A 22161-nucleotide genomic window follows, 5' to 3' on the forward strand; every position below is an offset into this window, starting at 1 on the left:
AAGTAAACAGCGTTTTTCTTAATTGTGTGTGGGTTTGCAAGATGCTGGCTACTGGTACTGTGTTCTCAATGACTTGCAATTGGCACTGAGAGAAATGTACTGAGTCTGCCCCCTCCCTCTGAAAGAAACACAAACCGAGGCAGACTGGTGGCAACTTGAGGGGGGGCTGTTGCGCAATTTTCCCAACACACTGAAGCAAAGGGAGAGAAGCTGTAGCTGGCCCTGGTGTAAGAGAGCCTGTATGAGGGATGGCCTCCTCTCCTGCAGGGGTGGCTCACAGCTGTCTCCTCTGCCCCTCAAAAGTTCTGCTAGACTGAACAGACCGTGATCACTGGCTGCACCTGCCTAAGCACGTATAAGCAAGTCTCACTGAGTTTCAGAGGTTTTGCAAGACAACCAGTCTAGTGAGCCGTCCATGCTTCACACAAGCAAGAAAAAGGCAGGATCAGGCCCCAGGCAGCTGAAACCTTCTCCACTGTGAGGAGGTGAAATCCTAAGCATCCTTTCTTCATCTGGAAAAGGGAATGGGCTTCCTCTGCAAGAAAGGAGAGGGGGGGAAACTGATTAGGAAATCAGTTTGCTGCCCATTATGATTCTGCATGTTGACACTTGGAGGTTTGTTGCTGTTATCAGAGGAATTTCTCAGGTACTTCCAAGAAGCTTGCCTTCAAGTGATTTCAGAGTTCAACTTCCATCAAAACCATTGCCTCCCTGCTGCGCCCCAACAATATGTTGGTATGGCAGCATGTTGGAAAATGGTAACCGGTTCCACACCAGCTCCATCACCACCACTGCGGCAGGCCTCTTTGGCTCTCAGGAGAGTGCTGAAGCAGGCACCACTGTGTCTCTAAGACCCATTTAGGAGGTTTTGCTCCATTGGGATAAAATGGTGTCATTGACTCTGCATTCTGGAAAATGCAGACTGCTGGAACTGGCCGTTGCTGACTCTTCCTTCCACCACCAGCACCATTGTTTGATGCCTTTTGAATTTTATTGCCCTTCAGATGTGGCTGTACTAAAAACTTAGCTTCCCTAGGCTGACACATAGTGTGCCCCTATGGTTAAACTGGCTCTGTATCTTGAACTTTAGTAGGTGAATCTCTCCCCTCCCCATCCCCATCACTTTATATATCTGTTTCACCTGCTAAATTTCTCTGTTAGTAAAGGTAAAGGGACCCCTGACCGTTAGGTCCAGTCACGGATGACTCTGGGGTTGTGCGGCACTCATCTTTCTTTACTGGCCGAGGGAGCCAGCATACAGCTTCCAGGTCATGTGGCCAGCATGACTAAGCCGCTTCTGGTGAACCAGAGCAGCACACGGAAACACCGTTTACCTTCCCGCCGGAGTGGTACCTATTTATCTACTTGCACTTTGACGTGCTTTCAAACTGCCAAGTGGGACTGAGCAACGGGAGCTCACCCTGTCATGGGGATTCAAACCGCCGACCTTCTGATCAGGAAGCCCTAGGCTCTGTGGTTTAGACCACAGTGCCATCCGCATCCCAGAAAATTTCTCTGTCAGGTTGCTATTTAAGAGAGAACAATGTTGAAGGGCGGGGGAGATAATTTTATTCACTGAGCACAGAATTTTTAGCAGCTTTTTTTTTTTTTTGGCAGCATCTAGTTTTGTAGTAGTAACGCTGACATACAATAATAATTATGAACTTCATAACATTAATGTTGTATTCATTAGCTTGAGGATCCGTCTAATTCTGTTCTGCTGATTCCATAGCTGCAGATGTTAGAAGTGGCCACAAAACTTGCTCTTTCCTTTCCATCTTTATGTGGCTTAAAGAATTGTGTGCTTCTGCCATCCAGTGGCCATGCTGAGGCATGACTTTGCCACCAGCAGCAAACTGCTCTTATCTTTATTAAGTTGTGTAAAGCATGGAGTAGTTGCACTGACACAGCTAATTGCTTGAGACAAAGGGAATAATACTAGCAAGTTGAAATATGAAAAAGCATCTTCAGTGTACGAGGTTCATTGTAGGCTTAGAAAGGGCCTGGAAAAGCCTGTGACCTACAAAACAGATTTCAGCTGACAGGTTTCTATTTCTTTTGTTATGCTGTATTCTCAAATCCCGGTGCAAAAAGATGAAATCCTGCACAGTTCTCTTCCCAGGCCTTCTGTCTATGCACATCCTGTAGCTCAGGGGTCTAAAGCAAACATATTCCCAGTCTCTTAAAGTTAGGTAGGAAATGAAGAATGTTTGCTGGGCTCAGGACCAGCTTCCCACGTTGAGAGGCAGAATTCAATGGGGTGGTGCCTCCATGGGCACCCTACCTGCTACTGCTGCCACCGCCAGGGCCACACAGCTGTGGCTGCTGCTTCCACAAGATCTTGTGAGATCTCACTGAACTCTCGCGAGATCTCACCAGGAGACCCTGCTGCATAACCCTGGTAAGTGAGGCTTGGGCAGGGAGAAGTGGCACCTTCCCATTTTGCCTCAGGTGGTGAAATGAGACAGGCCACCCCTGTGTGGGCGCATGCTTTAGAGAAGGGACATGGTTAACTTTGCAGTGGTGCTATCCATTATTGTCCTTGTTACCCTCAGAGCTTGTGAGTGCAATTTCTGAAGCAGCTTTGCAAAGCCTGGTTAAGAACCAATATTGGGATAACGCGGTTAGCATCAATGCACACCTATCAAGCTGAATTCTGGTTAAAGCCAACCATCTAAGTAAAGGGGAAATCATACCTATAGGTAGTGCCAGATCTAGGGCAGTGTGAGCAGTTTCCCCGCACAGGGCACCGAGCCAAGGGGCACAAAATAATAACAAGAAGAACAACAACAACAATAATAAATAAATAATAATAATAAAAAAAAAACAACAGGTTGTTGTTGGCATCCATCTGTCTTGAGAGACAATGGAGTGTGCCTCCGGATATGAAGTCAAACCGCTGGAGAATCACAGCGCCTGCTGCGGCTGCAGACATGGGTAACTTATAACTGATGCCTCCTGTGTTGTGACCTCTCCAAGGCACAAGCCAGGACAGCATGTATGGAGGCCCTGGGCTGCCCAAATGACAAGACCCATTCCCCTCTAGGCTGCACTGATGAGTCAAAATGAAAGCAAAACAATACATTTGACACCACCTTGGATGCAGCTGTTGCTGGAAGGAGGCATACTAGGCACCACTCAACCGTTTCAGGGACTCCACTCCAGATTTGCATGGGGTTTACTCATTTGCCTTTTCTTCTCCCAGAGATGTGCCTCAAGGTAGTGGGTATATGGGTACCTATTCAATATTTTTGGGGGGGCATGGATGTGGCCAGGGGCCAGCTGCCCCCCTTAATAAAAACCAATACAAATCTGAGGTTCTGCCTCCCTAAACAAAAATCCTGGCTACGCCCGGGGGGGGGGGTAATCATATTTTGCCCTCTCTCAGGATGCCATAATGTCCTGAGAGACCATAATGAGGGAGCCCAAGTTGTAATAAAAAAGGTAAAGGTAAAAGATCCCTGGACAGTTAAGTCCAGTCAAAGGCGACTATGGGATTGTGGTGCTCATCTTGCTTTCAGACCGAGGGAACCAGCGTTTGTCCACAGACAGCTTTCCGGGTCATGTGGTCAGCATGATTAAACTACTTCTAGCGGAACAGGACGGTAACCAGAGTGCACAGAAATGCTGTTTACTTTCCCACCACAGTGGTACCTATTTATCTACTGCACTGGTGTGCTTTCGAACTGCCAGGTTGGCAGGAGCTGGGGCAGAGCTAGTCTCCTAACAACATTTTAGGGAACAGGGAACTTTATATCTTATACCATTAATTATGAGTAGCAAGCTGTTGTCTGGGTTTAAAAACAAACAACTGATATGCTTTATGCCATGTTCTACTTAAATTTTTTACTCTTTAAACATGGAGGAATTTAGCCATTAATAATAATAATAATAATAATAATAATAATAATAATAATAATAATAATTTTTATTATTTATACCCCGCCCTCCCCAGCCAAGACCGGGCTCAGGACAGCTAACAACCAATAATAAAAACAAGTTGATTAAAATACAATTTAAAAGATTAAGATACAACATTAAAACATTAGGATGCAGTCTCTTCATAGGAGGAGAAATGAAAAAGAAAGAGGGGGAGGGAATCAAACTGATTCTAAGCCAAAGGCCAGATGCAACAACTCTGTCTTACAGGCCCTGTGGAAAGAAATCAGATCCCGTAGGGCCCTGGTCTCATGAGACAGAGCGTTCCACCAGGCCGGAGCCAGTGTTGAGAAGGCCCTGGCTCTGGTTGAGGCTAATCTAACTTCCTTAGGGCCCGGGACCACTAGGGTGTTGCTATATATGAACCTTAAGGTCCTCCGTGGGGCATACCAGGAGAGGCAGTCCCGTAGGCACGAGGGTCCTAGGCCGTGAAGGGCTTTAAAGGTTAAAACTAGCACCTTAAATCTGACCCTGTACTCCACCGGGAGCCAATGCAGCTGGAAAAGCACTGGGTGAATATGCTCCCATGGCAGAGACCCTGTGAGGAGCCTCACTGCAGCATTCTGCACTCGCTGGAGTTTCTGGGACAGCTTCAAGGGTTATAAGGTTTATAGCCTTCAGTAAAATTAAGTGAATTATGTGTTCAGAACAAATGCATTCATGAGTCACTTGTGGACCTAGAATAGAAGGACTCTGGACTAATCCTAAACTCCAAAACACTTAGGCCAGCTGGCCTGGGATATTGAAACAGTTAGGATACTTCCTAATGAGCTAGAACAATGACAAGTGGCTACATGTAGCTCAGGACATCTTGCTTACTGGATAAATCTGAGAATGAAACATTGTCGTACCTCTTCTTCAAAGCAGGATACTCAAAGTCGGCCTCCAAAGTGGTTCAGATCTTTCCATATGACCCAGAAAACTGAAACTCAGCACACACAGCTTAGGTCGACATGCTGTGCTTATTCTGGCATCATCACACTCTTGCTCCAGCAAACCATGGGAATGCTCTCCCCCCCCCCACTTCTTTCCCCCCATATTGTGTCTTTGACGAGGAAGTCCGTAGCAGCCACATACATAAAAAAAGGCATCAGGCTTGTTTACACATTTTTGTCTACTTGAAGAAGCCATGGTCCGATCTGAAAAATACAAATATTTAGGTTATAAAACTGTAAAAATAAATAAAATTAAGTTTGCAAAACAATAATTATCATGTGGTTAGGGTAGATCAACGTGTCAGTGTCCACTTATCCCCAGTGTAAATATGACATATCTGCAAAAGTCGGAAATTGAAAGATAACTATGGCATGTACACAAAAATCGATTTCATATTTGAAATCAGCATTGAAAGAACATATAAGAACAGTTGAAAAATGTCATGCAAAATAAAATGGAAAAAAAGATGTTCCCCAGTATACTGTGTATCCTAAGGGAATGTAATTTTTTTTTGCATACCTCCAACTGTACATGCCATTTTCAGTGTAATACATGTCATGTTCAATGCTATATAAGTCACTTACATTTATACTCATATTGTACTACTTTGGCTATGTGTTTAATAAAATGTTGAAGTCTTGCATTGTGAAAAACAAAGATTATGGTGAAAAGTGAAAAACATGAATTGCAAAAAACTAGAGCTTACAGAACAAAATCAACTTCAGATATGAAATCAGCGCATCAAAATTAGGTTAGAACAACTGCAGGTGTTCCCTGTGTAAGTTCCCCAGTGTAAGTGTTACTATGGTGGTTTATGCACTTGACAGAAGCTGCTATGCAAAACAGTTTATTTTCTCATCTTTGTGCATTCTTTCGTATACAGTCATACCTTGGTTTTTGAATTTAATCCGTTCTGGGAGTCCATTAAACTCCTGGAACAGCTCGAAAACATGGCTTCCGATTGGCTGCAGGAGTGTCCTGCAGGCAGTCAGAAGCTGTGGAAGCTGTTCCGGATGTTCAGCTTCCAAAAATCATTCGAAAATCAGAACAATCACTTCCGGTTTTCTATTGTTCGGGAGCCGAAACGTTCGAGTTCAAAGGTGTTCCGCTTCCAAGGTTCCACTGTATAGATATGTGGCTATTTCATGACCATCTACAATCTAGATATTATTTTAAAGAGTTTTTAAGAACACCTCCTATCATTAGTCTTTGTAATAAGTAATATGGTATTTTGTTTTATATTTATTTCACCTGAAAATGTATTATATTGTCCCAGTGGAAGGGTAATCCTGAAACAGGTCAGGTCTGAATAATAATAATAATAATAATAATAATAATAATAATAATAATAATTTATACTCCACCCATCTGGTTGGGTTTCCCCATCCTCTCTGGGTGGCTCTCAACAGAAAATAATAATAATAATAATAATAATAATAATAATAATAATAATAATGCGGTAAAAGATAAAACATTAAAAACCTCCCTATACAGCGCTGCCTTCCAATGTCTTCTAAAAGTCAGATAGTTGTTTATTTCCTTGACATCTGTTGGGAGGGCGTTCCACAGGGCAGGGGCCACTACCGAGAAGGCCCTCTGCCTGGTTCCCTGTAGCTTCACTTCTCGTAGTGAGGGAACCACCAGAAGGCTCTCAGAGAGGGACCTCAGTGTCTGGGCACAATGATGGGGGTGGAGACGCTCCTTCAAGTATACTGGGCCAAGGCCATTTAGGGCTTTAAAGGTCAGCACCAACACTTTGAAAACACAGGAGTTGCTCTTCTTTCCCCTCCCCCGTCAATGTTTTAAAAAATCTAAACTGAACTAATAGAGGGTGAGTTTTATGAATTACCCCTCCTCCCAGTTTATTTTGAGAATGCACATATCAAAGAGCACAGATCTAGCTCACTGGAACCTAAGCAAACAATTTCAGTGGGTGAGGGACATTAGCAAGGGGAATTAGTTGCTGCAATAGCACTGTGCCAGGCTGCTCTGATTCATGGAATCATAGAATTGTAGAGCTGGAAGGGACCCTGAGGGTCATCTAGTCCAACCCGCTGCAATGCAGGAATCTCTGCTAAATCACACACAAAAGACTACTCTTGATTAGGTTTCTTCACTTCATGAGCTTAATTTAGATAGCAGGTGTTGATTTGTTATTGCAATTGTTAAACAATTGGGTGTCAGAAATCCTTGACAATCTACGGTAAATCTCCAAAAGATTTAGATTTAGAGTGTAGATCATGATCTGCATTCTGGTTGACTCCATGCCCTGTGCATTTCACTCCACAAACTATCTAGGAAGATCTGGGTAGATTGAGAGGAATCAAATAGTAGTCATGCATTCAGGTCCCCTGTTCATGTTTCTGCAGTAGTAGTTTCAAAATACGGTACTTACCACATTTTTTGCTCTATAAGACTCACTTTTTCCCTCCTAAAAAGTAAGGGGAAATGTGTGTGCGTCTTATGGAGCGAATGCAGGCTGCGCAGCTATCCCAGAAGCCAGAACAGCAAGAGGGATTGCTGCTTTCACTGCGCAGCGATCCCCCTTGCTGTTCTGGCTTCTGAGATTCAGATTTTTTTTCTTCTTGTTTTCCCCCTCCAAAAACTAGGTGCGTCTTGTGGTCTGCTGCGTCTTATAGAGTGAAAAATACAGTACATCTTTAAGATGAGATCTCTGGGTATAGGGTGGTATATAAATTCAATCAATCAATCAAATCAAATCAAATTTAAACGTTTGTGTGAGAACCTCTGCATATGTTTCATTTCTGTTTTGCTGTTCTTAAGACTTTGCTTGCTTTTGGCATTTGTGCTCCATACAGAAAGCACCCTTCAGAAAGAAGAGCAATGGAATGTTCTTTCTGAATACTTTTTCATAATTTTACCCCAAGAGAGAGTATTAGTGGGAATAAATACAAGGAAAGATTAGAGAGCAGTTAGGCAAACTCTCTCTCTCTTTTGAAAAAAAAAAAAAAAGATTATGCAATGCTATAATCCATGAAAGTGCAGACAGCGGATTTTTGTTGTCACCAAACAGCTGAACAACCACTTGAATCCTTTAGGTGATTTAAAAAAGCTATAATGGAGAGAAAGGGACAGAGATGAATGAGAATGAAATGTCTTTTTCAAACTGTCACATATGGCACAAAAGCAGACCCTTTTCATGGAGACAAGAAGGGGCATTATAATAATCAAAAGGGAAAGAGTAGCTAGCCAGAGAAATGCACTCCCTTTTCTTTTTGTAGCTGATCTTGATTGTGTGCAAATTGGTGTCTTCCTCAATGTAAAGGTAAAGGGACCCCTGACCATTGGGTCCAGTCACAGATGACTCTGGGGTTGCAGCGCTCATCTCACTTTATTGGCCGAGGGAGCCGGCGTACAGCTTCCGGGTCATGTGGCCAGCATGACTAAGCCGTTTCTGGCGAACCAGAGCAGCACACGGAAACGCCGTTTACCTTCCTGCCGGAGTGGTATCTATTTGCACTTTGATGTGCTTTCGAACTGCTAGGTTGGCAGGAGCAGGGACCGAGCAACGGGAGCTCACCCCGTCGCAGGGATTCGAACCGCCAACCTTCTGATCAGCAAGTCCTAAGTTCTGTGGTTTAACCCACAGCACCACCCGCATCCCTTCCTCAATGTAGTGCCCTCCCAATATTGTTGGACTGCAGCTGCCTTCATCCCTGACCATTGCCCATGTTGGCTGATCCAGGTGGGAGTTGTGGTACATCTGGGTTGGGCAGATGTTCTATGATGGGTCTTACAGTGGGAGGATCCGCAAGGACACTGTGGCCATTGATGTTTCCCAGATTCCAGCACGATTCCATCCACTCAAACAAACCATTAGTTCCCTCCTAAGGATCTGATCCCTGGATCAGCCCTGTGCCTTTGGGCAAAGGCCACATTTTGACCTTGTCTGTTTGGTTATCTGGACACCTTCAGAATACTTCTGCTACCCAACATCCATATTTTCCAGCCTCTTTGTTTGCTTACCTTTCCCATCATGCCTTTTTTCCCCATTGGTGTTCACCTCTATTCCCATTCTTCTGAGATTCGTCCCTCTATCACCTTGCCTGCTTATGAACCAGCAGTAAGAAAAGCTGGGTAGTAATTAGTCTCTCTCTTGTATCAGTAACAGAGCACAGTACAATATGTGTTCAACTGTGAGTAATCAGTCAGTAGTCTGACCTGAGATGGCATGTGACATGCCCCGTTTGTGACATCAGACCAGCAAAGATTGTGATGTCAGCAGAGCTAAACCAATGGCAGCCAGAAAAACTGTGGCACTTCAGCGCCTGCAGCTGAATCTCTGAGGTCACAAAGAGTTTTGCATACCTCAAGCCAGGCAGAAGTCATAAAGTGACTAATGGCATTGAGAGGCAGGGTCTTGGAGGAATTTTTCTCTGAGTCAGACAGTGCTGGTGTTGCTCGAAATTGCCACAAGTTTTGATTTTTTAAGAGTGAACGCTGCAGAGCTTTTGTTTTTGTTTCGTTTTGATGGGGAGGGAGTCCAGAACCTTTATGAATCTCCTCCTGTCCTCAGTAATATTGGTGTGCATCCTGGCATTGCTTTCCTGTCCTCTGGTTACTGAGGTACCCTATTTTTCCGTGTATAAGACTAGGTTTTTTTCCTAAAAATAATGTCAAAAATTAGGGGGCGTCTTATACTCTGGGCCATCTCCCTTCATTTTCTTAAATCTGAGTCCCCCAAAATAGGGGGCATCTTATACATGGGGGCATCTTATAGACGGAAAAATATGGTAATTCGAGAGAAAACACAGCTCCATTCCTCAGCTATCTAGCATATCCCTGCCACAATGCACAGGCAGTTTTATTGCTCACCAGGACTGCCTAGATTCAACTCTAGACCTATGTAGTAGCTTCTGTATGACTAGTTGTGGGAAGAATGTGGATGAGAGTATGTGTTCAGAATGTGTGTGGCAATAGAATTAACGTAAGGTGCATAGACAACATCTGCAGCCACACACATACACACACAGGCATTCTGTCTCCCTTTCTTTTTTAACTACAGTGGTACCTCGGGTTACAAACGCTAAGGGTTATGTGTTTTCAGATAGCGGACCGCGGGAAACTTGGAAGTACCGGAAAGGATTACTTCTGGGTTTCACCGCTCGCACATGTGCAGAAGCGCAAAATCACGCTTCCCGCATGCGCAGAAGACCAAATTGCATCACGTGCATGCGCAGACGCGGCGCTGCAGGTTATAAATGCTGCGGGTTGCAGACATGCCTCCGTCACGGATTACGTCCACAACCCGAGGTTCCACTGTACCTTCTCCAACAGCCTGGAGCTCTCTACACTGATCACAACTGAGTTGTGATCATCTCCAGCAAAATGTTCAGCAAAGTTGCTGAATACAAGCATCTGCCTGAGGCCAGCCCTCAGAGCTAACTAGACATGAGAGGGCAATCCTGACCACTGGTCCTGCTAGCTAGGGGTGATGGGAGTTGTAGTCCATCAACAGCTGGGGAACCCAAGTTTGAAAAACACAGGAGGAACCCGTGTATGTATGCATACATTTCAAACATTTCTATACCACCATTCATCAGATATTTCGAGGCAGTTTGCAAAATCCAAAACAAGTAAAACAACACAAATATATGCAAGGCAAGAGAGTAGTGAGGAGAAGATAGGACCATACAGGTGAGAGAAGCCAAACCTTCCTCTCCATTCTGTCTTACCTTGCTGTGGTCTGTTGCTTTTTAAAGTACTTCTTCCCCTGCTTATCACCGCTACTGCAAGTAAGCTGGACTAGGCAGTGAAAACTGTTGAAGCAACTGAGTGCACATAGATAGGGACGGGGGCTCAGGTCCCCTCACTCACACTGCTCCTTTTTATTTTTATTTAAAAAAAGACACGTGGATGAATTCATGCAGTTGCCCCCATCGTGTCTAGTTTGGCCCTGAAATGCTTTTGACACTGAATAGTTAACTTAGCAGGCTCTAATCTAAAATGATTAAGAGTGACAGCTAGCGAACCTTCAAGTCATCTCACATGATGCTATTGAGGAAGCAGGAGCTAAATAACTGGCCCCATTTCCACCCCTTGCTGCTTCTTGCCTCCAAACAATTCGCTCTGACGGCTGCACACTGTCATCTCCTGCTCATCCTAGGGATACATCCAGCTCAGCCTCTGGATACACTGCGTTAATTTTTTACAGCAAAAGTGGGGAGGTCTGAGAAATTAAGCACCAGGATAGACCCTTTCTTTATTTGTTCCTGCCCCCTTGCATCTTTTGCATGCAGCCCCTATTTACGTGGACAGGCAGAGTCCCCCCAACCCCAGGTGACTCCCGAGTGGAATAATGACTCAAGACAATGTGCTATGGGATTAAAATTGGCCACAACTTTATTAAGATTCAGATGTAGGGAGACCTTGGCTTAGGCACTGGGCGTTTATCCTTCCCAGTCCCCAGGGGATCTGGGGGATATCAGGGTTATCCAGAATGTGTGGGGATTGGGCTGGCTCTGGAGAACATATGTTCAAGCAGAGAGCCCACCCCCCGTTTCGCCGCCGTCGCAGGGGAGAGCAATGACAATCTCTCAGCATATGGCCAATGCCTCCCCTCAAAACCCCTTTAACGGGGAACCCTGGGATCGCTGCCGCAGGGGGAGTGTCACTGCTTCACCCCCCCCCCATTTAGGGAAGATAGACTACGGATTCCGCCCAAGGCCTGAAACCATCAAAGTTGTGACGTTTTGCTACGGGGAAGGCAAAACCTGCCAATGCAGGAAAATTCCTTTCTGGCCCTTCAATGGTGACCCTGCCATAGCAGCACCCGCATACTTGTGGAGAAGAGGTTAACCTGCAAAAGAAGGCTTAACTGATGGAGGGCAGGGTGGGAGAAGCTCTGGAGCAAACTGACGATTCCCAGGTAAGGTCCACCCTCTACTGTGTGGGCAGGGCGGTCCCTCCCCTTACCTGGCCCGATCCCCTGGCAACGCCTCCCTCAGGTGGGATTGGGCAGTTGGCTGAGGTAGGCGGAGATCTCCAGGTATCCAGCCTGGGGAGGGCAAAGCCAGGCTGTACTGCCAGGAGCTGCATAGGGTCCGGGGGGCTGCATGGGACCATGCAAAAGGCACCCCCATTTGATGTGGGGAGCGGTCATTATTTGACTTGGCTCCAGGCTCAAGCCTGTGGTGCTGTCATGGTAGGTGTTTTCAGGGGAATGCTTAGGAACAGGGTTGATGAGAGCTTCCAAAGAAAAAACACATAGGTTTGTGGATCAGAACAAGTCTCATTTTTTTTCACTCATCAGAAACTGGAGGGACCCCCATTCCTACCACCCTGTCAATGGTCTTCAATACTAGCAGGGTGTTAGCAGTCAGACTCTCTGTTAATTAAAAAAAAGATGGTTTTCATTTGCCCCTCTGCTTTTTCTTAATGACCTATCTGTCGCTGCTTTCCTCTCTCTTCAGCTGCTTCACTACAACAGTAACCAACTGACTTCCACCTCCCTTCAGTTTTCCCTTCACATCCTATGCTCTTCTCTGGATATTGCAATATGGGTAGTGTGTCCTTCAGGACACAAAAATGGTGCCGCAACTTCACACTCCAGAAAATCTTTTAAGAGGGTGGTATTTACCAAAAAAGACATTTGTAGCTTGGAGATCATACAATATGCAGACACGGAAGGAATATTTTCTCAGTTGTATGTATGGAAAGGCTTTGGGGCGGGGGGCTTCAATGACCTTAGAGGGCAGAACTACTTCGCAGTGCCAGTTTTGTTTGTAAAAATAAAATACAATTTTGTGTGTGCGCGCGCACGCGCATGTGTGTGCACAAATTCCTGCAACCACCAAGCATATTGCTTGTCACTCTTCTTTTCTGAGCCCGGACAGAACTGTGCTTTAAGGAAATTGGTCATTTCATATAGGTAGGAGAATGACCAGTTCTCCAGGAACAAAGTTTTGCCCAAGTACGAAAGACACATATTTGGAACCACGAGAAAGCAGGAATTTAAACAGTTGTTCAACCATCATGAAAGTTCCTTTTCATAGGAAGTTTTGATAAAGTACAAAAAAGATTTACCGGTATTTGATTTGTGTATGCTGCTGCAAATGTTTCTAAAGTTGAGCGGAGTGTTGCTATGCCAAATGCTGCTTCCAATAAATAATTTAGGCAATTATTAAGTTGATTTGAAAAGAAGAAGAAGCCACCTGTTCAGTTTTACATAAGAGGGAGGAACTTCTTGAAAAGTAGTGCTTGATTCTAATGAATAATCCCTGCAACCAATGGTTAGAGGCAGGCTTTCAGCCCTGTTCAGAAAAGATATAAATTGTACTGTGTATGTGTCCTGAAAGTTTGGAAGGGCAAGACATAATTATTATGTTGTTGAATTCAGTTTCCAATTGTGTGCATGTGTACTTGTGATAAATTCCATTGAACTCAGTGTGAATGAACTTCAGAATAGGTATGAAACAGTTTGGGCAGTTTTAAGATGTGGGAGAGCAATCATGAACCCTTAGTGATGAGGGAAGGGTTGCTGGGGTTTTTTTTGGGGGGGGGAGACATTGAATTAGAAAATGTCTATGCAGATTGCATGGATTATTTGAATTTGAAAATGTCCAATTCACACTTGATTGTTTTTTTAAAATGCCCTGGAACGTTTGCTGCTCAGCTGTTGTTGGACTACAACTCCCATCACTCCTTACTAGCAGGCCCAGTACTCAGGGATGATGGGAGTTGTAGTTCAAAAACCTACGGCGACCCAAGGATGAGAAAGGCTCCCTAGAGGGTGATCTGAAATAATAGCATGTTTGCTTTACATGAATTCAGTAAATAATACTGAAAACTGCCCAGCTTGCGAAATACTGTATTTACATCTGGCATCTGTTAAATGTTACTAATAACCTTTGTGAAATGGAAAATGTTACACATAACATTTACTGCCCCACTTCATTGCTTAGACCAATAGTATTTTACCTCTTCAGATCCAAGGTTATTGTGGGTTGCTTTATCTATTTCTCTCTTTCTCTCCCCCCCCTCTCTCTCACACACACACACACCCCTAACAAAAAGGGAAAAGGTGATAGTGGCACTAGTGTGATTTACCAGAAGCTTGGAGGTCTTGTGGGCAATGGCCCACTAACTGAAGAGGAATGCCTTAGGCCACTCATCTGAGTCCTTTGTAGAAGTAGGCTTGGAACTCCATTTTGATTAGAGCCCAGTTTCCCAAGATATAAATCGAACCGACCCAACCACATTGCTCTAATTTGTATATCCATCCATCCATCCATCCATCCACCCTCCCCTTGTGACTAGTTCTCTGTGATTTATAGGAGATGCCTCTGGTCATCTTCATCTGAATGGTGCCATGTAGCATAATCCAGGCTTTGCCCCTGACCTTTGTCCTCCTTTACTTCCCTTCTTGACATTCTGTCCTGTCCATAGGTTAAAACCTCTCTGAAGAGCCTGGTCCTGGTTTAGGGCTATGTTGCAGGCAGCAGCCAGATAAAAATAGAAAAGTCATGCTGACGTACGACTTTCAGTGAAGCAAATGTGCTTTCCAGAAAGTTGCACTAGTGGGTGGGTGGTTTTTTGTTTTTAAAAAAACACCTCTGTTGCAAGGTTAGCTTGTTGAGAAGGAACATCTCGTTTTCCTTTACTTCCTAGCAGGGGCAGCCTTCCAGATGACATTGGACTCCAACTCCCATCATCCCCAGTCAAAAGAACCAGTGGTCAGGGATGCTGACAGGTGCAATCCAACATCTGAAAGGCACCATGTTGGCAATTCCTGCAATTGGAACTGCATTAAAGAAAGAAGCGGGTGTTGGTTGTCTCCACCCAGCATATCCTGTGCTTGGCTTCACCGCCCTTCATGTGCTAAACGGTGAATTTTAGCGGTGGGGAACCTTAGCGCCCTGATCGGGGGGGGGGGGAGCTGCAGGAGTACAGAAGGCTCCCAGCTGCTGATGTTCGTAGTGTAGTGTATGGAGGTCAGCGGGGCTGGGCAAGAGATATGCAATGGAGGGGGCATGGATAACAGACATGCACTTGCTCTCCCGCAAACAATTCTAATCACATGGGGGGGGGGACAGAATGCCTGAGCTGTCTCTGAACAAGGATGTTTCGTTTAGCTAGAATGTTAAATAGCCACTGATAGACCTCTTTTGCTTTTGCTAACGGAAACAGATGTAAGGATAAGCAATCCTCTGAATTAGCCCAGCTTTTGGGGGTTGGGATGACAGCTTTTATGTGAAAGTGGAGATTAAGAAGAAAAAAAACCCCACTGTGTTTGAATTCATAATGGATTGCATAAGCCATAGCATCTGACAGCTGTGGGGAGCCTTAGTTCTTTTCTTTTGTGCAAAACAAGCATTCATTAAAAAAAAAAAATCACTATCATTTTCTTAACCTGAATGGGTTGGGTAAGGCCTTAGGTGGACACAAGAGATCTGCAAATACCATCTATCAAAACTTAATTGAATACTGTTTATTTCTAGCCACTCCTTGTTATAGCTTAAAATATTTGGTATTCCAGTTGTCGTTAACTGAGGATTAGTAGAAGGTTTCCCCCCACAACACACACACACAACACACACACATCCCTCCCCAATTCATAAGGACTAAATCCTGTAAGAGTTGGCTGATTACATGACCTCTCTGCAGTGTGCAGGCTTTAACCTGAGATAGGGCATGTAATGCTGTCAAACGAACAATTTCCGTGACAACCAAATACATTTTGTGGCATTGTGGGCGGGCCTGTGGATTTGTGGATCAAAGCATCTCCTTTTTGCAGGAACTGTAATCTGTTCTGTTTTCTCCTCCTGGGGAGGACGCAGGTTGGAGGGGAAACGAAAGAAGCTTATATGGCAATATCCGGATAGGAGATGCCTTTTAAGCCCTGGGGTAGCAGACAAACAAGAGGAGCATCTGCACAGCAAGTCTCTCTGCCATAGCAGTTTGGTCCCTGTTTGCGTGATGTTCTCTGCGTTTTAGAGAGCACAATTTGGGATAGAAATTTGTTCTATTTCTCCCTCTTCCAGTCACTACCTCCCCCCTCCTTTCTTTGCTTATGCCATTTTAAAATTATTTTTGGTAACAATATCAAATACAGAATATGCAGTCTTCCTAATTATTTCACAACTTAAAATATTCCAGCATGAGTGGCTGATTCTCAGCAACCTCTCTTCCTTTATGCTCTTTACTTTTTAGTGTGTAGTGGGGGGAAGAGACTTTACACTACGGCAAATTTTGCCCACACCTTGGAGAAAACACCTTTTCGGGTAAATTTTGATTTCCCCTCCCTTAACCCTGAAGCTCTGTCGTGATGATTCCCAGCAAGATTTTGGTCTATCACAACCCCACAGGGGGTACACGGACGGAAACATACAAAACTACCCGGCGTCGTAAGAAGTCTCATGGAGATTTATTCAAAAATGGATACAGAGTCAAACCTGGGCATAGTGCCTCTGAAAAGGAAGAGCAAAATACGTATCGACAGACCTTGGTGTCTTGTTACAAAGTTGGCTCATACTGGGGTAAGGTATAAATTACTGAAATAGTTGATTTACTTCCTTGCCCTGCGTGATTTTGTCTGTGGTTGAATGCATGATGCAAATAGTATTGTTTTCCAAGTCAGATCCCCCCCCACACTAGTTGTGTTTGTAATGCTTTTGCACGGCTGAAGTGCTTTCATCTGTATGCCTAGAGACATTTTCTTAAACAGAGTCATTATCCGGTCCCCCTCCTCGTAATGTATCTCCAGATAAATGGCTTTTATGTTTTTGTTCTGTAAAATGGGGGATGTGGTTTTTATTGGAAGTCTGAGTTTAATGGCAGAAGGGGGGTTTGGGTGAGGGCTTGATTAATATATTTTCACAAGTATAGATCCATGAACGTTTCCCACAGTTCTTGTGTTATACATTTCCTGTCATCCTTTGTACTATAAATTAAATGCAATGTTCTTTTGACTTTTAAGTATTGCCTTTCGCAAAGCGTTTCATGTTCTGTCCTCTATGTCGTACAAACATGCAGTCAAGCGATAGAGTCCTGGCAGAAATGGAATCAAATTGGGCCTCCTAGTGGTGCAGCAATAAAACTGCTAGCACCTTTGCAAAGCTAAACAGAGTCCGGTACATTTTCAAATTGGGTGAGGGATCCTGCATTTCAGGGGGTTGGATGACGTAACCCTCGGGTCCCTTCCAACTTTACAATTCTATGAATCTATGAAACAATAGGTAGGTGTTGGTGTGATCAGGGAAACTTTAAGGTTTACAGCAGCAGCAGCAGCAGCAGCAGCAGCAGCAGAAGAAGAAGAAGAAGAAGAAGAAGAAGAAGAAGAAGAAGAAGAAGAAGAAGTTGTTCTTAGTAAACCCTAAGGAGCCCACCACTTCTTCCCCAGTGTTTGAAACTCCCCTTGTTCTACGCGCATTTTGCGACAGGGAATTTCATTAGCGTGAGCAGTTTCTGAGCTCTGGGCACAGTACTGCACCTAAGATTTCAGATTAAAACTGCAGAGTGGAAGGAAAGGGGGACCTTTTCTGCCTCTCCACTTCCAGCTACTGTCTGAAGACTGGAGAAGATACCCTCTTAAGAATATTACAGGGGTGGGCAGGGGAAGGACTAGACCATGTGAAAAATGAACACAATATTTTAGCTGCCGTTCATTCATTTCCAGCTTTGTATTCTTGTTTTTTTAAAAAAGCACACTAGACATTACGTTGTTGCCCCCCTAACCTAGGTAGAAGGTGCTATTTAGCTCCTAGCTTTCACATCTCAGTTTCTAACACTGTTCCCCCCCCAAAAAAAAAACAACCCCAGTCCTATGAGGGCTGAATGCCCAGCACCCATTGAATGTTGAGTGTCAGTTGGAAAGAAGAACAGAAAAGTGCAGTGAGGGGGTTGGGGAGAGAGGAAGTTGAATCTCCTGCTTCTTCCTCACAATTTTTAGAGTCCTAGAGGAAGAGGAGTTGGCTGGCTGGCAGGGACTCTGGACAGGGGCACTCCTACTAAGTGGAGGAGGAAATAACTCTACAAATGGAATGGTTGCAGGTCTTGTGTGTATATGGGACCTGCCTCCTGCAACAATAATGTTCAGAGAGCCAGCCTTTTCAGGATACCATAAGATGCAAAGAACTTGAACGTATCAATTCATTCCTCCCGCCTCTTCCACTGTTTTCTGTTTTTGTTTTCCAGCTGATAATCAGTATTTTGTGACTCATGGAAGCTGCTCAGCAGGCTTAGTCTTCACTGGGTTGCGGGGGGCACTGAGATTTTGCTCTTTTGCATACCATGGGGCTCACTTAACCGTGCTGAGGCCTCCCCTTGTCCTGTGGCTACTCGAGTTTTCTGTTAAGAGAAAACGATGCAGTTTCCATGACTGGTGGTCCTAGTAACATGAGAATTAGATTGTAGCTAGGAAGGCGGTGAATATATGTCATCTTCCCATTCTCAAAGTAAAAACCAGGTATTTGCTGTGGTGGATATAAGTCCCGAAGTACCTTTCAGCATATTTGAGTATCTTCAGGAAAGTTTTTTTTTTTAAAAGCAGTGGTGTAATTGTGCATGCTTTTGAGTGACTAAGCCCCATTCCTTTGTCCTCTTCAGATGGAATAGAACAACAGAGTATTCATCACTATGCCTAGGAGCCAACTCCTAGGGGCCGAGGATTACATCCGCAATCTCCTTTCGTACCCTTGGGTGCAGTTCATCAGGCCCTGGAGATTTGAATTCATTTAAAGTAGCTAGGTGTTGCCTTACCACATCTTTTCCTATCTTGGGCTGCAACTCCCTCCTTGCATCGTTTATTCTGTTATCACCAGGTTGGACACTGCTTTTCTTTTGGGGGAAGACAGTCACAAAGTAGGTGTTGCGCAGTTCCACCTTCTCTCTGTCACCCAACATCATTTCTCCATCTTCTCCATGTAGAGGACTACTCCTTGCTTGTTTTTCCTCTAGCTTTGAACATAGCCAAATAAACCTTTGAAAGTTATATTTAACCTTTCTTGCAAGCCTGAGCTCATTCTGAGCTTTGGCCTGCCTGACCTCCCTGCAGCTGTTGGCTACTCATGTATACTCTTCCTTTGTGATTTCCCCTTTCCTCCATTTATTATACAAGCCCTCCTTAAATCTCAGCTCATCTGTAAGCTCCTTATGCAGCCACACCAGGTTCTTTAGAAGCCTCCCACTTCTCTCTCTTGTTGGAATTGTTTGTATTTGTGCCTTCGGTATTCCTCCTTTTAGAAACTCCCATCCATTTTGGACTCCTGTCTATCTGAGTTTTTCTGGCCATGGGATCTCACCCAGTAGTTGCTTAAGCTTTTTGAAATCAGCTTTCTTAGAGTCCAGAGTGCATGTCTGACTACACCCAGCCTTCCCTTGCCTCTGTATCACAAAACTCAAGAGGACATGATCACTTGCTCCCAAAGTTCCCAGTACTTCCACTTTGTCAATCGGTTCCTCCCTGTTGCATTCTTGGCAGAGTTTGAGTTCCAACAGGCACCAGGGTGGTTGAAGTCTCCCATGACTACCATTTTCCTCCTTTTTGAATGTTCAGTAATCAGCTCTAGGAAGGCATCATCCAAATCGTCAATCTGGCTTGCTGGTCTATAGCAGACACCCACAGTAAGGTCACTGCTTCTCCTACAGTTTTTACCCATATACTTTCAATTTGCCTTCTGTGCTCAGGTCATGGATCTCTTCCCAAGTGTAGACATCCTTTACATATAATTCTGCTCCTCTTCCCTTCCTGTTTGGTCTATTCATTTGAATAGGCTATACCCCTCAATTTTTACATTCAATTCACGAGTCTCATCCCATCAGCTTTCAGTAATGCCTATTAGGTAATATTTGCTATCCTGTGTATGAGGCAGGGAGAGGTGTATTTAGGGATGCCATGAGGCTGCAAACTCAAACCTATCCTGTGTTTACTGCAGTCAGTGCTGTTTCTCTTACACTACAGTTTGGCTTCTGCTAAAACTTACGTTATTCATCTGACTATCCACTAAAATAATTCATTGCATAGCTAACTTCAATGCATTTCAGGGGAAACATAATAATAATAATAATAATAATAATAATAATAATAACAACAATAACAACAATAATGCCAGTGCCAATGTCAATGCTGAAAATAACATTTGTGGATTAAAAAAACTCCCTGACAAATATGACTTGCATTCACTTGCATGATTTCCGTTCCTGACTTTGGGCAAGCACATAATTTGCGACAACTCCTAACTCCTATCTCTGTTTCCAGTGGAATTATCCAACATCTCTAGGTGAATCCCCTCAAAAATATTTTCCCATTTGCAGCTCCATTGTACTGGTCTGATACTGAGAAAATGAAATAGCGTATCTGCTTTAGCAGCAAAGCATTCCGAATAGGAATAGAACTAAAGGCTGCAAAAAGATGTGTTATCTGCATTTCTGGATCAGGGCTTAGGAAAAGATGAAAAAATGGGGAGGATTCTCCAGACCCACTCTTCACAGGGGATGAAACATTTGCTTTGGTCTGAAAGGAGGAGCCTGGAACAGTTTTTCACTGATGGATTACATCTGGCAGGCAAAACCCCTGATAAATTTCCTCTCTTCTTCTTAAGTTGGAAGAGGAAACTCTCTAATAAAAGTTTGGTCTGAGGCTGTGGGGGGCATCAGCTTGTCTTGTTTTGGACCGAACACTCTCCCCAAAGATCTGTTCAAGTTAATGTCACAGAGCTATGATCTCAAAAGGATTTTTTCTTTCCACTTCTAAGCATTCAGAGATACACTAGTGTTTTTTCTCAAGCTGGAGAGAATGAAAATGATCCTCTCCAAAATGCTTTGGAGTTAATAAAACCCTCACCACCACCACCCCAAATGATAGTGTTGGAATTTTGTTCTCTTTCATATTTTGATTATTTCATCAGGACTTTCAGCTGCTGGTACAACATTTTCCTACCAACCGGGACATAGTTAAATAAAAAGTTACTGTCCGGTATTTGCAGTTTTGTAGTTGTTGTTGCATATGCACAGTTCAAACATGGCGAATTCTACTTTGCCTTCATTATAATAAAATATACCTTCTCTAAGGGATGGTAGGTTGCACTTACATGACAGTAATTGGAAGTGGTATAAACATGGAAAACATCAATGAAACATTGTTGTTTTTATTAAGCAGCTAATTTGAATGTTCTGAGCACATTTATAATAAAACCGTTTTTCATGCATACAATTATGTAAGCTTACCAGGACCCCTTTCATCTCCACTATTAAATAGAGGAATTAATTACAGCGAAATCAACTAATTATTCAAGACTAGGCTGGAAGCTTTTTCAAATATGCTTTAGGTAAAATAATGGGAATACCTTTCTAGCTTTAGGATTTAGAGCCCTATTAAGGATATGCTAGCTTTTTGCACACAAAACTATATCCTCTGATATAGACATCTCCTGCCCACAGTTGGAGCTGAGAGGAGTTTCAAAAGCAGCTGTGAGAATAACATTGGGAGGGTGTCTGCTACTCGAAAGTTAAAATAAAAAGTTTCATTTTTAAATATCCACTGGGCACTTGGGCCTATCTATTGCAATGCTTTAGATCTCACTCTAGATCCACCAAGTGTTAGTGGATTATGGGATGCCAGGTCCTGCCCATAATTTCTGAAATAAGTAAATGTGGGATTTGATCAATGGCTTCAGCAAGGCTGAAGAAGAAGAAGAAGTCAAGTAAGCATTATCTGGAGACTGGCTGAGAGAGGCGCCAGCAAAGAACTAAACAGGTGATGCAAAAGTCATTACCCTGGCAAAAGCCGACACATCAGGACATTCAGCGTCCTGATTCCCTCCCCGAGCAGTGTTTGGTAACAAAAGACAATAGGAGAGTTGGGAGGGGGGAAGTTGCCAGGGTTTATGTCACCACAGGAAAAAAATGTTCTTTTTGCATGAGGCTTGGGTTACGTTTTTAGCAAGGGTTTTTGGGAAGAAGGAGGTTGGGGCCAATGCCATGCGTGTTGGCAGGCGGACAAGTTGTGTGGAAGAGACACAGAAATGGCATTTGGGCTGCCTTTGAATCCAGTGCTTTGCTGCTGTCAAAGCATGCCACTCTTGAGACGTGTTGCCCCAAACCCTTGCTCTTTATCCAGACTCAGGTGTAAATATGTGCAAATAAACCATATCTCATAAAGACACCACAGCCTCTGCTGCTCCTCATTTTTCCCAAAAGGAACACATGGTTAAGTGCCAAGACCCCTGGAATCTTGTATTTCTCGGCAGAAAGTGGAGTGGCCTTTAAAAATACATTGCAAGTGGGATCTGCAGCAAAATGTTGCAGAAGGCAAGCTTTCCTATTTGG

The 22161-nt window shown here is 43.9% G+C and overlaps 1 protein-coding gene and 1 long non-coding RNA gene across 16 annotated transcripts in view; one reads left to right on the top strand and one right to left on the bottom strand.

The window, feature by feature from the left end:
* The window catches only part of LOC310762901 (calcium-activated potassium channel subunit alpha-1), a 564221-nt gene that overhangs the window by 323627 nt on the left and 218433 nt on the right, over nucleotides 1–22161 (top strand). The window lies entirely within an intron of this gene.
* Nucleotides 5–9068, bottom strand: LOC310763046. Its single transcript, XR_014548426.1, has 3 exons — nucleotides 8863–9068; nucleotides 4791–5078; nucleotides 5–535 (listed from the first exon to the last, which is right to left on the bottom strand). It is a non-coding gene; the product is annotated as an uncharacterized lncRNA (long non-coding RNA).

The sequence above is a fragment of the Podarcis filfolensis genome (assembly GCF_964270895.1).
Source record: "Podarcis filfolensis genome assembly, chromosome: 5".
Classification (NCBI taxonomy): domain Eukaryota; kingdom Metazoa; phylum Chordata; class Lepidosauria; order Squamata; family Lacertidae; genus Podarcis; species Podarcis filfolensis.